The sequence below is a fragment of the Anneissia japonica genome, unplaced genomic scaffold (assembly GCF_011630105.1).
Source record: "Anneissia japonica isolate Jap-2015-1 unplaced genomic scaffold, ASM1163010v1 scaffold287923_len1623670_cov205, whole genome shotgun sequence".
Lineage (NCBI taxonomy): Eukaryota > Metazoa > Echinodermata > Crinoidea > Comatulida > Comatulidae > Anneissia > Anneissia japonica.
In genome coordinates, this window is record NW_022721637.1 from 221727 (window position 1) to 233131 (window position 11405).

Genomic DNA, 11405 nt, shown 5'->3' on the forward strand with positions numbered 1-11405 from the left:
ATAAGATACCGGTAAGCCCTCTTCTGTACACAATTTTCAGCTTGCTGGATCTCGAGTGAGATAATTGTATATATAAAGTGTTTTAAATCACTTTATATATATATTATATAAATTTTTGATTTATATAATGTTTTTATTTAAAAACAGAATTATATAAACAGTACAATTAAAATGTTGATAATTTTATCTACGTCATATTTATGTTTTACTAATGGTCCAAGCAGAAAAAAGTCATATAGGCCTACTGAGTGTACACATGAAAATATAACATATCTTATCTTAACTGAATGTTTGCAAAACTAACTATTTAAAATAACCATTTCAAAACACTTGTGACGGGGTTTATGTTTTGGGCGATCCATTCAAATGTATTCTGAACTGTTTTCTGAAAATATAAGTACTGGCCACACTTTCGCTGAACAGTTTCCACTTTACCGTCATCGTTTCTAAAAATGGCATACTGGTTTGTTTTTTCACCAGCATACAACCTGAAATGTATGTTTGGTAAAACGATAACTACTTCTGCATGTTTAAAAATCCAGCTTTTATTCTCACTGACCAACTTTTCGGCAGCATTGAATAACTCGGCATGGTTTTCGTCTAGCTCACTTTTTAAACGATGGATATCCTTGGTCGTGATCTCGCTTCCACAATTTTTAATTACTGGCTGTAAACGTAAAAAAGCAAATGAAATGTGTAAACAGTTTAAAAAAGCAAGGGAAAAATAAGTATTAGTACATTTTGTGTCTGTCACTTATGTTCAATGAAAATCTATAATGAATGACATATCATTTAGATACTTAAAACTTGCTGATAAACGTTTGTTAGAACGTCAGTCAACTGTTTAGCAACTCAACGTCTGATGTAACTTAACTAATTCTATTGTTTACTAGTCGTCATAATAGTCATAATGGTTTTTGATTGATTAGCATGGGCATGGAGTTTATGGTGACATATTTTCCATTTCTTCAATATGATATCATTCTCAAACGAGGGTGATAATAATGCTAGATTACAATATCAAAAATTTATTTCATAACATTGAATTATTGTTTTTAAAACAATGAAATGTACGCTTTCTTGGTCTTTAACATTGGGCTGAAATTATTAAATTGTAGATTTTATTACTATGAATATTACTAAAGTATTGCTTACAATTTTTATAAGGTTATTGTAATTCTAGATGTTGTTGCCCGTCCGTTCATTGGGGAGGGCGGGTCAATAAATGCAAAGTTTTGGGAATGTTCAAGAGCCAATAAAAAAAAAACCCGTATCAACATAAATTTGTAAAGGAGCAGAGTGTTGCTTAGCAACTTCTTGTGGTAGTAATAATATACCTAAACTGGTATAATGTAAAAAAAGCAAATGAAACGCTATTGGGATATCGACATTTTGTAACGTAGACTTTCGTAATTCGACCACAGACAGTTCGAAAACCAGACAGTTCAAAACCAGAAATCTCTAGGTTGCAAAATTTCCTTGAAAGAGTTATTTAGAATTCAATAGTACAATATAATTATATATATATATGTATATATATATATATACTGTCTCTTATACACATCTAGATGTGTATAAGAGACGTGCTACCATTTTTAAATTTGGTAGTGATATTATCTGGGTTGACCATCCTGATAACATACTTGTTGACTTTATTACCAGCCCACAACGTAATATGCTGGTTTGGTGTTACGCATGTAATCTCAGCATTTTTCAAATAAAAATTTGATGATTCAATAACAACCTTGAAGATTTCATCAAACAATTTATCAAGACTCTTGTCTGCCATTTCATTTTTCAGTCGATGTACATCTAAAGTATTTATCGCAGCTTCACATTTTTTGTTGATGGGGTCTTTACAAGGCTAAGGTAAAACAATGGCACATATAACAATTCGAAGCATTATCTAAGAATCTAATAATAATAATAATAATATAAAGGGATTTAACTGCATTTGTCATTTCTTTAGAACAATAACATAATTCAAAAGCAACCTCAAACATACGTGATATACGTAAACTGTAAAAATAATGATACTCCTATTAAACATAACAGCAAGTTTAGTAGAATAATCAATAATTTTGCGTGGCCTTACGTATGATTTTTTAAGTTGTTATATTTGCAAAATACGTTCTAAACCGTTTTAAAACCTTTGTTTTGTGTAGTGTAAGCGTTAGATTTCCTTTAAAAGATGAATAAGCGAATTAAATCTTCAATTAAAATCAACCGTGTTTTAGTTTCTTTAAGCAGCAGGGTATTAGTCTTTGGAACTCAATTCGTATACCCTACCGAAAACGGTAAGGCCTTCATCAGACACCATAGCTTCTCTTCGTCGGAAAAATCCTGAAGCCGGCACTGTTCAAACGATACATTTGTTTTCAAAAATTGTATTTAGTTAAGATTATTTATTTATTTTTTTATTTTACATTTTTACGTTTCCTAAGCTAAGCTAAGTTGTTGTTTTATTCTTATTTCCTTAGTTTAAGATTGACTCCTTCACATTTTTGTGTGCTGCCACTCATGTAAAAGTAATATGTCATATAAACATTATTAAGGTGTAAATGCAGTATAACACAAAGGAGTTTCAGTAATTTAACTCTTCAACATTTAACTGACCAATGTGATATTATGTGATTTTCGTAGTAATAAGAATAGTATAGGCCTAGCCTATTTTATTCTGTGATGTAAAATCTATCAATTTTTACTGGAATTAGTCTTATACATGTTTCAATAATAAGACGTCTCGAAGTGGACCACTTACCTCTACTCTATTAGGTCGACACCGAGTCGCACCGCACCCCATAATTCAGGCGATCTACAATATAAATTTAAAGATAAATATACGTTTCAACAGTTGAAATAAGCCAGGAAAAATAAGTATTTGTACATTTTGTGTCCGTCAATTAAGTTTAATAAAAAATCTCCAATGCATGACAAATCATTTAGCTACTTTTAAACTTACTATGCTGATAAACGTCTGGTAGAATGGCGTTAATAACTGTCAACTGTTTAGCAAATGGACGTCTGATGTATCATAACTAATTCGAATGTTTACTAGTCGTCATAGTAATCATAATGTCTTGTGATTGATTAGCATAGTGACATTATTTCCATTTCCATATAAAATGGTTTTATTATTTCTTCAATATGGTATTAGCCTCAAACGAGGTGATAATAATGGTAAAATATATATATATATTTTTTTTATAAACATTGAATTATTGTTTTCAAAACAATGAAATTATGTAGGCTTTATAAAGCTGGTCTTTAAGATTGGTTTGTAATTATGAAATTATTGGCTTTATTACCGTGAATGTTATTAAAGTCTAACATAACATTTCTAAAGCTAATACTGATTGTTGATGTTATTGTGTTATTGGCCGTCGTCTGTTTATTGTAGAGGGCGTGTTGTATCAAAAAATTCAAATTGTTAGTGCCTCTAAAAAATATCGTATCAACATATATAAACCTACACTGGTATTTATTCTATTGATATAACTTGGCATTTTTTTCAATTTTAGATGTGTCAGTTTTTGTTTCTTTTAGAAGTGGAAGTAATGAGGATGGAGAAAGTAGGGCCGCTTTAATAAATTAGGAGGGAGCCTAAACAAGTTGAGTGGTCAGTCCGTAAGGCAGGGGGACACCACAACCTATATAGCTTTAACATCAATGTCTCTTTGTTTATGGTCTGGTAGAATCAATTCTTCTTCAGTTAAACTCTTGGCTAATATTAATATTATCTGAAATTATTACCTTGCATACATTCTGCAATTTTACACTATAAATTCTATCGATCAACACATCCTATGTGTCCCTGCAATATGGATTCATTGTATATAATTTTCAACCGGTAGGCCCCTACTGATTATTGTTGAATTCACCGAAACTAAACACAGAAAGAATGTCATTGGTCGATATTATTGACCAATGGGACGGCGTTGCTTAGAGGTTGAAAGACGTTGTTTTAAAACAACGGTACCCACACTTGCGTATAGAATGTACGTTGTATAGTAAGGTAAACTATCATCATCATGAACATCATCGCCATTGCCATTGCATCCACTATATGTTCATTATGGTTTTTCTTCTGTATGTCTCTATAACTGTGGGTTGTGGCAGTAATTAACTATCTTCGACCGATATTGATTGTTGATAAATTCTCTGAAACTCAACACAATAATGCCACTGTGCGATGTTATTGATCATTTGATAAGATGTTCGATTAGCAATTACCTTAAATATTTTATATAACAATTGTACAATAGGTCTACTTAAGATAAACATTATTATTATTATTATTATTATTATTATTATTATTATCAATATTATCATTACTGTAAAATTTTATTGTTTTTTTGCTTATCAAGACAATATAATAATTATTATCATCATTCTCTCATCATCATCTCCATCACTAACAATGACCGCCATCACTATCTCCATCGTCAGCACCACCATTACCACCATCATTGCCATTATTATTATCCTTAATAATAATATTAATATTGGGTGCAACTAAAGTTTATTATAAAGGGCATTTAAATACTATGACGTTTAACAGTAGAAAACTTAAACATTCCTCCATCACCAGTAGGACTAACATTTTATTTTTTGTTGAGAATGCTCAAGTACATTTAGCGTCACTAAACCCAAGACATGATCAATTACCAAAATTTAATGTCAGGTGCACGACATGCAATCTCGGTGATGCTTGGTGTTTTTAGATTGTACGGTAGTAACATGGAGAAACAATATATACTGGTTTATTAATTATCGATAAAGCGGATTTTATTTATTAAATGTGTTCGAATGAAAAGAGGACACAATTTATTTGCATCAATTATTATACACTTCACTTGAAAATATAATTGATTAATGCATTAGACATTAAATTACTATTAATCAATTATTTAATTTATTCATTTCATTTTTTATTCAACTTTATTTACCAGGGGTTACCCAAAACAACAGATGCTGACGATCATGGGACACTCACACAAAACATTACTTTAATAAATTTGCAACATTCACAAAAATATTCTCCCAGCGGGAGCGTGTGTCTGTGCCCTATACTACCTTACTGTGTTATGTTTATTAATACAGTATCCACATGGGATTCGGTTATCAGGAAATGTGTGGTGTTGTATTTTTTTAATGACTTTTGTACAGTAATAAAGTACTTAAGATGACACATGATTCATCATGCACATCCACCGGATCTACCCTTTCAGCCATCTTTAACTGCCAGACGACAAATTAGTGATTTTTCCCCCGAGGGGGAATAGACACAAAAACTATACAGAAATAAATTATATATTATAAATAGGAAATATCAATGAAAAATGTATGTACAAGGAAAATTACATTGAAAATACCCAATAACAAAATGAATTAACATGAAGTTAATAATAACATTAATTAACATAGCCTAATAATAGTCTTTTGAACCCTGACATTAAAATATTTAACAAATCATTGTTTTAAAGGGTGGAATAGGACATTTGTATCTTAATTAGAAGGTATACATTTTTTCCTGGCAAAGGGGTTTTCGAGATACAGTATAACAATAAAACAATAAAAATAAAAGAAAATAGCGCCCTCAATCTAACCATTTTATTTTGGAGTTTGTCAGCTAAGGTTTTGACAACACCCGAGTACTAGTAGCCACAAATAGGTACATGTACTGAAACGAGAGGAAAGATATGTTAACACTACTGCCAACCCCTATTAAGAGGACACTTTCCAAATGTGCCAACTGGTCAAATCAATACATATTTAACGACTATATAACTATAGTAGTCTTAAAATAAGAAAAAAAAAATCATTTATATGTTTACATCTTTTGAACAATAAACTTAATTATCAAACTAGAATGCTTTTCTTGTTGATAACTAGAATGGACATTAAAATATTGTGTTTAAATGAAGTACAATAACATGTACTATGCTCTACCAATGGTATATGCACAGTGTACATGCATGACTGTACTTTATTTAAATACAATCTTGTAATTTTGACCATTACCAATGCGATTTCTTGTTTATTGTATTTTCATATGGAATTTATACAGTACGACCTGCACCCTCATTTCTAAGTTGTTACTCCGTTCATGCTATTGTATCTCGTGCTTTCATTAGAAAGCTCAACATCTAAAAAAATATATATTATTATCTTTTTACTCAAATCGGAAAAATTATCGAAACATACAACTTTTGTTGATTTAATTGCATATCTGTTGATTTCATATAAATTGTTTTTGCATTGCAAATTATTGTTATAAACTAATTATAATTCAACAAAAATAAAATCTGTGTCAAATCCTATTAAAAATGTAGTAAAATAATCAATAATTTTGCGTATACCTTACGTAAGATGTTTTAAAGTTGTTGTTTTTGTAAAACACGTTCTAAACCATTTTAAAATTTTGTTTCGTGTAGTGTGAACATTAGGTTTCCTTCGGAAGATAAATAAGCAAATTGGATCTTTAGACAGCAGGGTATTAGTCTTTGGAACCCCACTAGGGCATAACTTCTGTACCCTGCCGAAAATGTCTTCTCGTCGTCAGACAAATCATGACACCTCATCCACTCTTCCAAAGACGAAATTTGGTTTCAAAAATTGTATTTTCCCTACAGTTAATTTTTTATTTTTTATACGTTTTTTAGTCTAAGTTGCTGTTTTCTTCATATTTCCCTAAATTTAAGATTAACTGCGCCACGTTTTTGTGTGCTGCCACTGATGTAAATATGATGTGTCAAATAATAAAATTAAGGCGTCAGTATGAATGACGTTAAATATCCAGAGATCGGACTCTCAACATTTAAATAATTTTAATCACACATACCAATGTGATTCCAATATAGTGTAGTAGCTAATTTATTCTGTAACCTATAAACGTTTACTGGCACTGTGTTTCACAATGACAATGACAGTTTCTATTACTTTATTTGAGCATTAATAAATAATAAATAATCCGAGATAATGTAGCAAAAATTAAGCATTCAAAGAAAAGGGGAAATTCCAGACGCATATTGCTTGTAAATGGAACACCCCATTACAAGATTAAAGTATATCAATTACATAAGCTGCTTAAAATTCAGAATAAAAATATATAAAAGTTATGACAAATTTAACAAATAAGTTTTATTTATATGTTGCGTATATTTAAATACAAATCAGTAAATAGTAGTAAAAGAACAGAAACATGTTAGTAAAAGAACAGAAACATGTTATAATAATTGTATCGTCGATGAAAAAATTCTTTAATTTAACATCCATTGGACCACGAAGAACTATAGGATATGCATGCGGTTCTCTTATACAACTGACAATGCGTACATGCATGCACACACACACACATACACACACATTATATTTAGACATTTTACTCTGTATTAGTCAGTGTTTCAAAAATAACATGTGCCGAAGTAGACGACTTACCTCAGATTTGTATTCAATAGGTCTTACGCAATTTAGTGGTACACCGAGTGGCGCCGCACCCCGTAATACAGGCGATCTACAATATAAATTTCAAGGCAAATGTGTTAACTGTTTAAATAATCAAGGGTAAAATAAGCATTAATACATTTTGTGTTTTCCACTTAAGTTCAATGAAAAGCTCCAATGAATTACAACTGATTTGGATAATTTTAAACTTACTAATGCTAACGTTTGGTATGATGGCAGTAGGCCGGTATTAACGTTAAAATGTTCAGTAACTAGTCCGACTGATGTATTATAACTTATTGGAGATCAATATAAGTGCCTTCTAGGAATTCCAGTGTTTATTTGTTACCATAGTAGACTTTAATGTCTTTTTCGATTAGCAGGATATTAATATTGACATTAGGAGACATTAGAAATAAGACTCCACCGTCAATGCCGTAGCCAGGATTTTTAAACAGTGTGAGACAGTGATAAATAATATGGTGAGCCTAGTCTTAACAGTCAAAGAATAAGACAACGGTAGAACTATATATAAACTAGTTGAAATATTTATTATCACAAGCTTTCGTGTACACAGTACACTTCTTCAGGTGAAATTATCACAAGCTTTTGTGTAGACAGTACATTTCTTCAGGTGAAGAAGTGTACTGTGTACACGAAAGCTTGTGATAATAAATATTTCAACTAGTCCATAAAGTGCTACCGTTGTCTTATTGTTTGATTAGTGTGAGACAGTGTTAGGGTGGACCAATATTTTACGCGTAAATGTGGACCCTTTTTCTTAAACATCCCATTTTACGCAAAAATATTAGTAATCTGGACCCATTTTCTTTAAAATTGACCCATTTTTACACAAAATATGAGAAATCTGGGTCCATTTCTTAAAAGTTGGCCTATTTTACACAAAATATGAGAAATCTGGACCCATTTTAAAAATGTGGACCCATTCTTTGTGGACCCAATAGAACAATTGTGTGGGGTCCCACTGTCCCAATAGCTGGCTACTGCATTGCCCGCCGTGCATTGTTACAATGCCCGTCGAGATCTTACTGCGGTATCATGTGATAAATGTATGTATACATTCACCATATAATGCGTTAGTTTTTCACTGTTGTATTTGTACTAGTTTTATTATTTTTGTAGTATTGGAGCGTCACTCATAGTGTTTCGGAATTTCCCAGGGGACTGACATGTTTTTTTTTCTTCCCATGTTTTTTTGCATTCCATTAAATTGAATGAAATAAAAATAACATAAAAATCAGTACCGCGCTTACCAACCATCAAAACTTTTTTTTTTCATCATCGAGGAAGACAAGTTCTGAATCTTATGGTCGCGGGCCAGTCTTTGAATTCGACTTTGAACTGATAGACTTCGCAGCTCCTTATTCAGGAAACACGCAAATGACGACTGTGAAAGGATACCCCAGGTTGCACTTTTGACGGCGAGGTCCTCAAGTGGTTCATGCTATTTTTAGTATTTCATGGCTTATAAAAATATAAATACATTAAAAGATATGTATGTATTGTGGCTGCTTTCTTTTTTCTCCCCTCGCTCCCTGCCTTCCTTCTCCCAGTATTTTTGTGGCGCGTGTTTTTGCTTAGTAGGCCTACACGTTTGGTATTTTATATGTAATTATCAGTAGGTAATATCCGATCATGAGTTATTGTTCATATAAATGTGTATAAATATTCCTTTAATCATCCTCAAACATGATAATAGTGAACATATCGTATGTCATAAACACTGAATTATTGTTTTCAAAACTCTAAAATACGGTAGGCATATACGCTTTCTAATTGAAATTTGGGCTGGAAAATTGTAGGTTTACAGTAAATGTCATTAAAGTATGTTAGAATAACATTTTTATAAGGTAATCGTAATTCTGGATGTTATTTGCCGTCCTTTCATTGGTGATGGTAGTGGAATATCAATTCCAAACGATAATGATTAATGATGAATTAGCCGAAGCACATAATGTCATTGAGGTACATTATTGACCAATTTGACGACGTTGCTTATAGCAAAGACGTTGTTTATTTTAAATAATAACTGTAGGCCTACTACATTTGAGTGTAGGGTGTACGCTGGTGAGTCAAACCACGATCATCATTATTATCATCATCACCACCACCATCATCACCATCATCATCATCATCATCATTATAATTATCATCACCAACATCTATATTATTATTATCATCATCGTCATAATTGTACCACCAATATAACTTATGATTTTTTTAAATTTCTGTACATCACTAAAACTATGGGTTGACATGCAAATAATTAAATATTTTTGACCGATATTGATTGTTGATAAATTCTCCGAAACAACTCAACACAGAAATATTTTCATTGAACGATGTTATTGATCATTTTGATGAGGTTCGATTATCAATTACTGTACCTTGATTATTTTATATAATAACTGTAAAATACTTAAAGTACTATTGTTGTATTTATTATTTGATTAAGAAAGCAATGTCATAATTATTATCGTCTTCATTCTCATTACCCACAACAACAGCATCTAGGCCTCGGTACATTACTAACAATATCACCACCATCAACATGGTTTCATCATAACCATCACCTACAATCATGACCATGACCACCATAATCGTCATTATTGTCATTCATTATTATAATTAATAATTGAAGTTTCTTTAGTTTTGCTATATTATAGTAAACGATTGTTATTGTTATCATTATTGTTATCAACATTTATCATCATCATCATCATCATCATCATCATCATCATCATCATTATCATAATCAATGTCATCATCGTATTCATCCGCATTCATATCGTCGCCATCATCATCATCCCCATAATACCATCATCACCATCACCACAACCATCACCATTTACCTATCTTAATAAAGTACCGATATGACATTATGTTGTTCTGCAGAGCCAACAAATTTTGTGTGGCTTATAATACCCAAGAGTGTCAATGGACCTATTTAATCATGGAATTATTGTTCCCATAAATGGATTTCATCAAAAAGATGGGAATTATGGTGAAAAAATGAAAACAAATCGAAATGGCATTTACATGATGTATTGTTCTTGAAATAATAATAATAAATGCATCAATGGCGTAACGATGGGGCCGGGGGCCCTGTGTATTTTTTAAACTTGGGGCCCCTTTTCGGTCCCGGTCACCAATTCCATGCCATCGTTGGATTTTAGGTGTGCATTGTTATTCTAATTTTTTTTAAACGACGAATAAATGATATAATATGCATTCAGAAAATTGAGGCTTGGGAGTGAATTTCACAGTTGGAGAGTCTGTCCACCTCAGACCCAACATGATTGGGGCTGAGGTAAGAAAATTTATTAATATGGCACCTTTAGATGGCCGGAAATGCCACTTCAAAGGCAATATAATTTTATTTTTATTTCCGGTTAAAAAATAGCCGGCAGCTCCCCCTTCTCAACACTCTTTATTCCGCCACTGTACATAATATGTCCTACAGTCGATTTCAGACACACATTATGCCATTGCCCTTGTGGGGCTGAGAAAAGAAAATGTATTACTATGGCACGTCTAGATGGCCGGAAATGGCACTCACAGACTTCAAATTGTAAATATAATTTTCTTTTTATCTACATTTTTTATTTATTTATATTTTTTGACAAATTTGGTTGGGTCCCAGGCCGAGAGTGGGGCCCCGTCACAGTGGGCCAGAATTGTTTCAAAGTGTGCTAAAAGTCAATACTCATAAGAAAATACTGATTATGTTCATGTTAAGACTGTTTAAGGGGTTTTCAAACCTGCTGAATTCAATTAAACTATTTTAAAATATGTATAACGTCATCAAATTACTGTTTTTTGATTGGATGAGTAAAATATTCATTGTAATACCTAGGCAGATTCATATTACCTTGGTTATTAGAACATATAAGGGGTTTTCTAACCTGTAGATTTCAACGCAAGCATATTTAAATATG

At 31.8% G+C, this 11405-nt stretch overlaps 1 long non-coding RNA gene across 1 annotated transcript; it reads right to left on the minus strand.

Annotated features, from left to right (window-relative positions):
- Positions 1 to 1596: 1596 nt before the first annotated feature.
- LOC117111660 lies at positions 1597 to 7505 on the minus strand. Its single transcript, XR_004445898.1, has 3 exons — positions 7441 to 7505; positions 2762 to 2815; positions 1597 to 1864 (listed from the first exon to the last, which is right to left on the minus strand). It is a non-coding gene; the product is annotated as an uncharacterized LOC117111660 (long non-coding RNA).
- Between the last annotated feature and the right edge of the window lie 3900 nt (positions 7506 to 11405).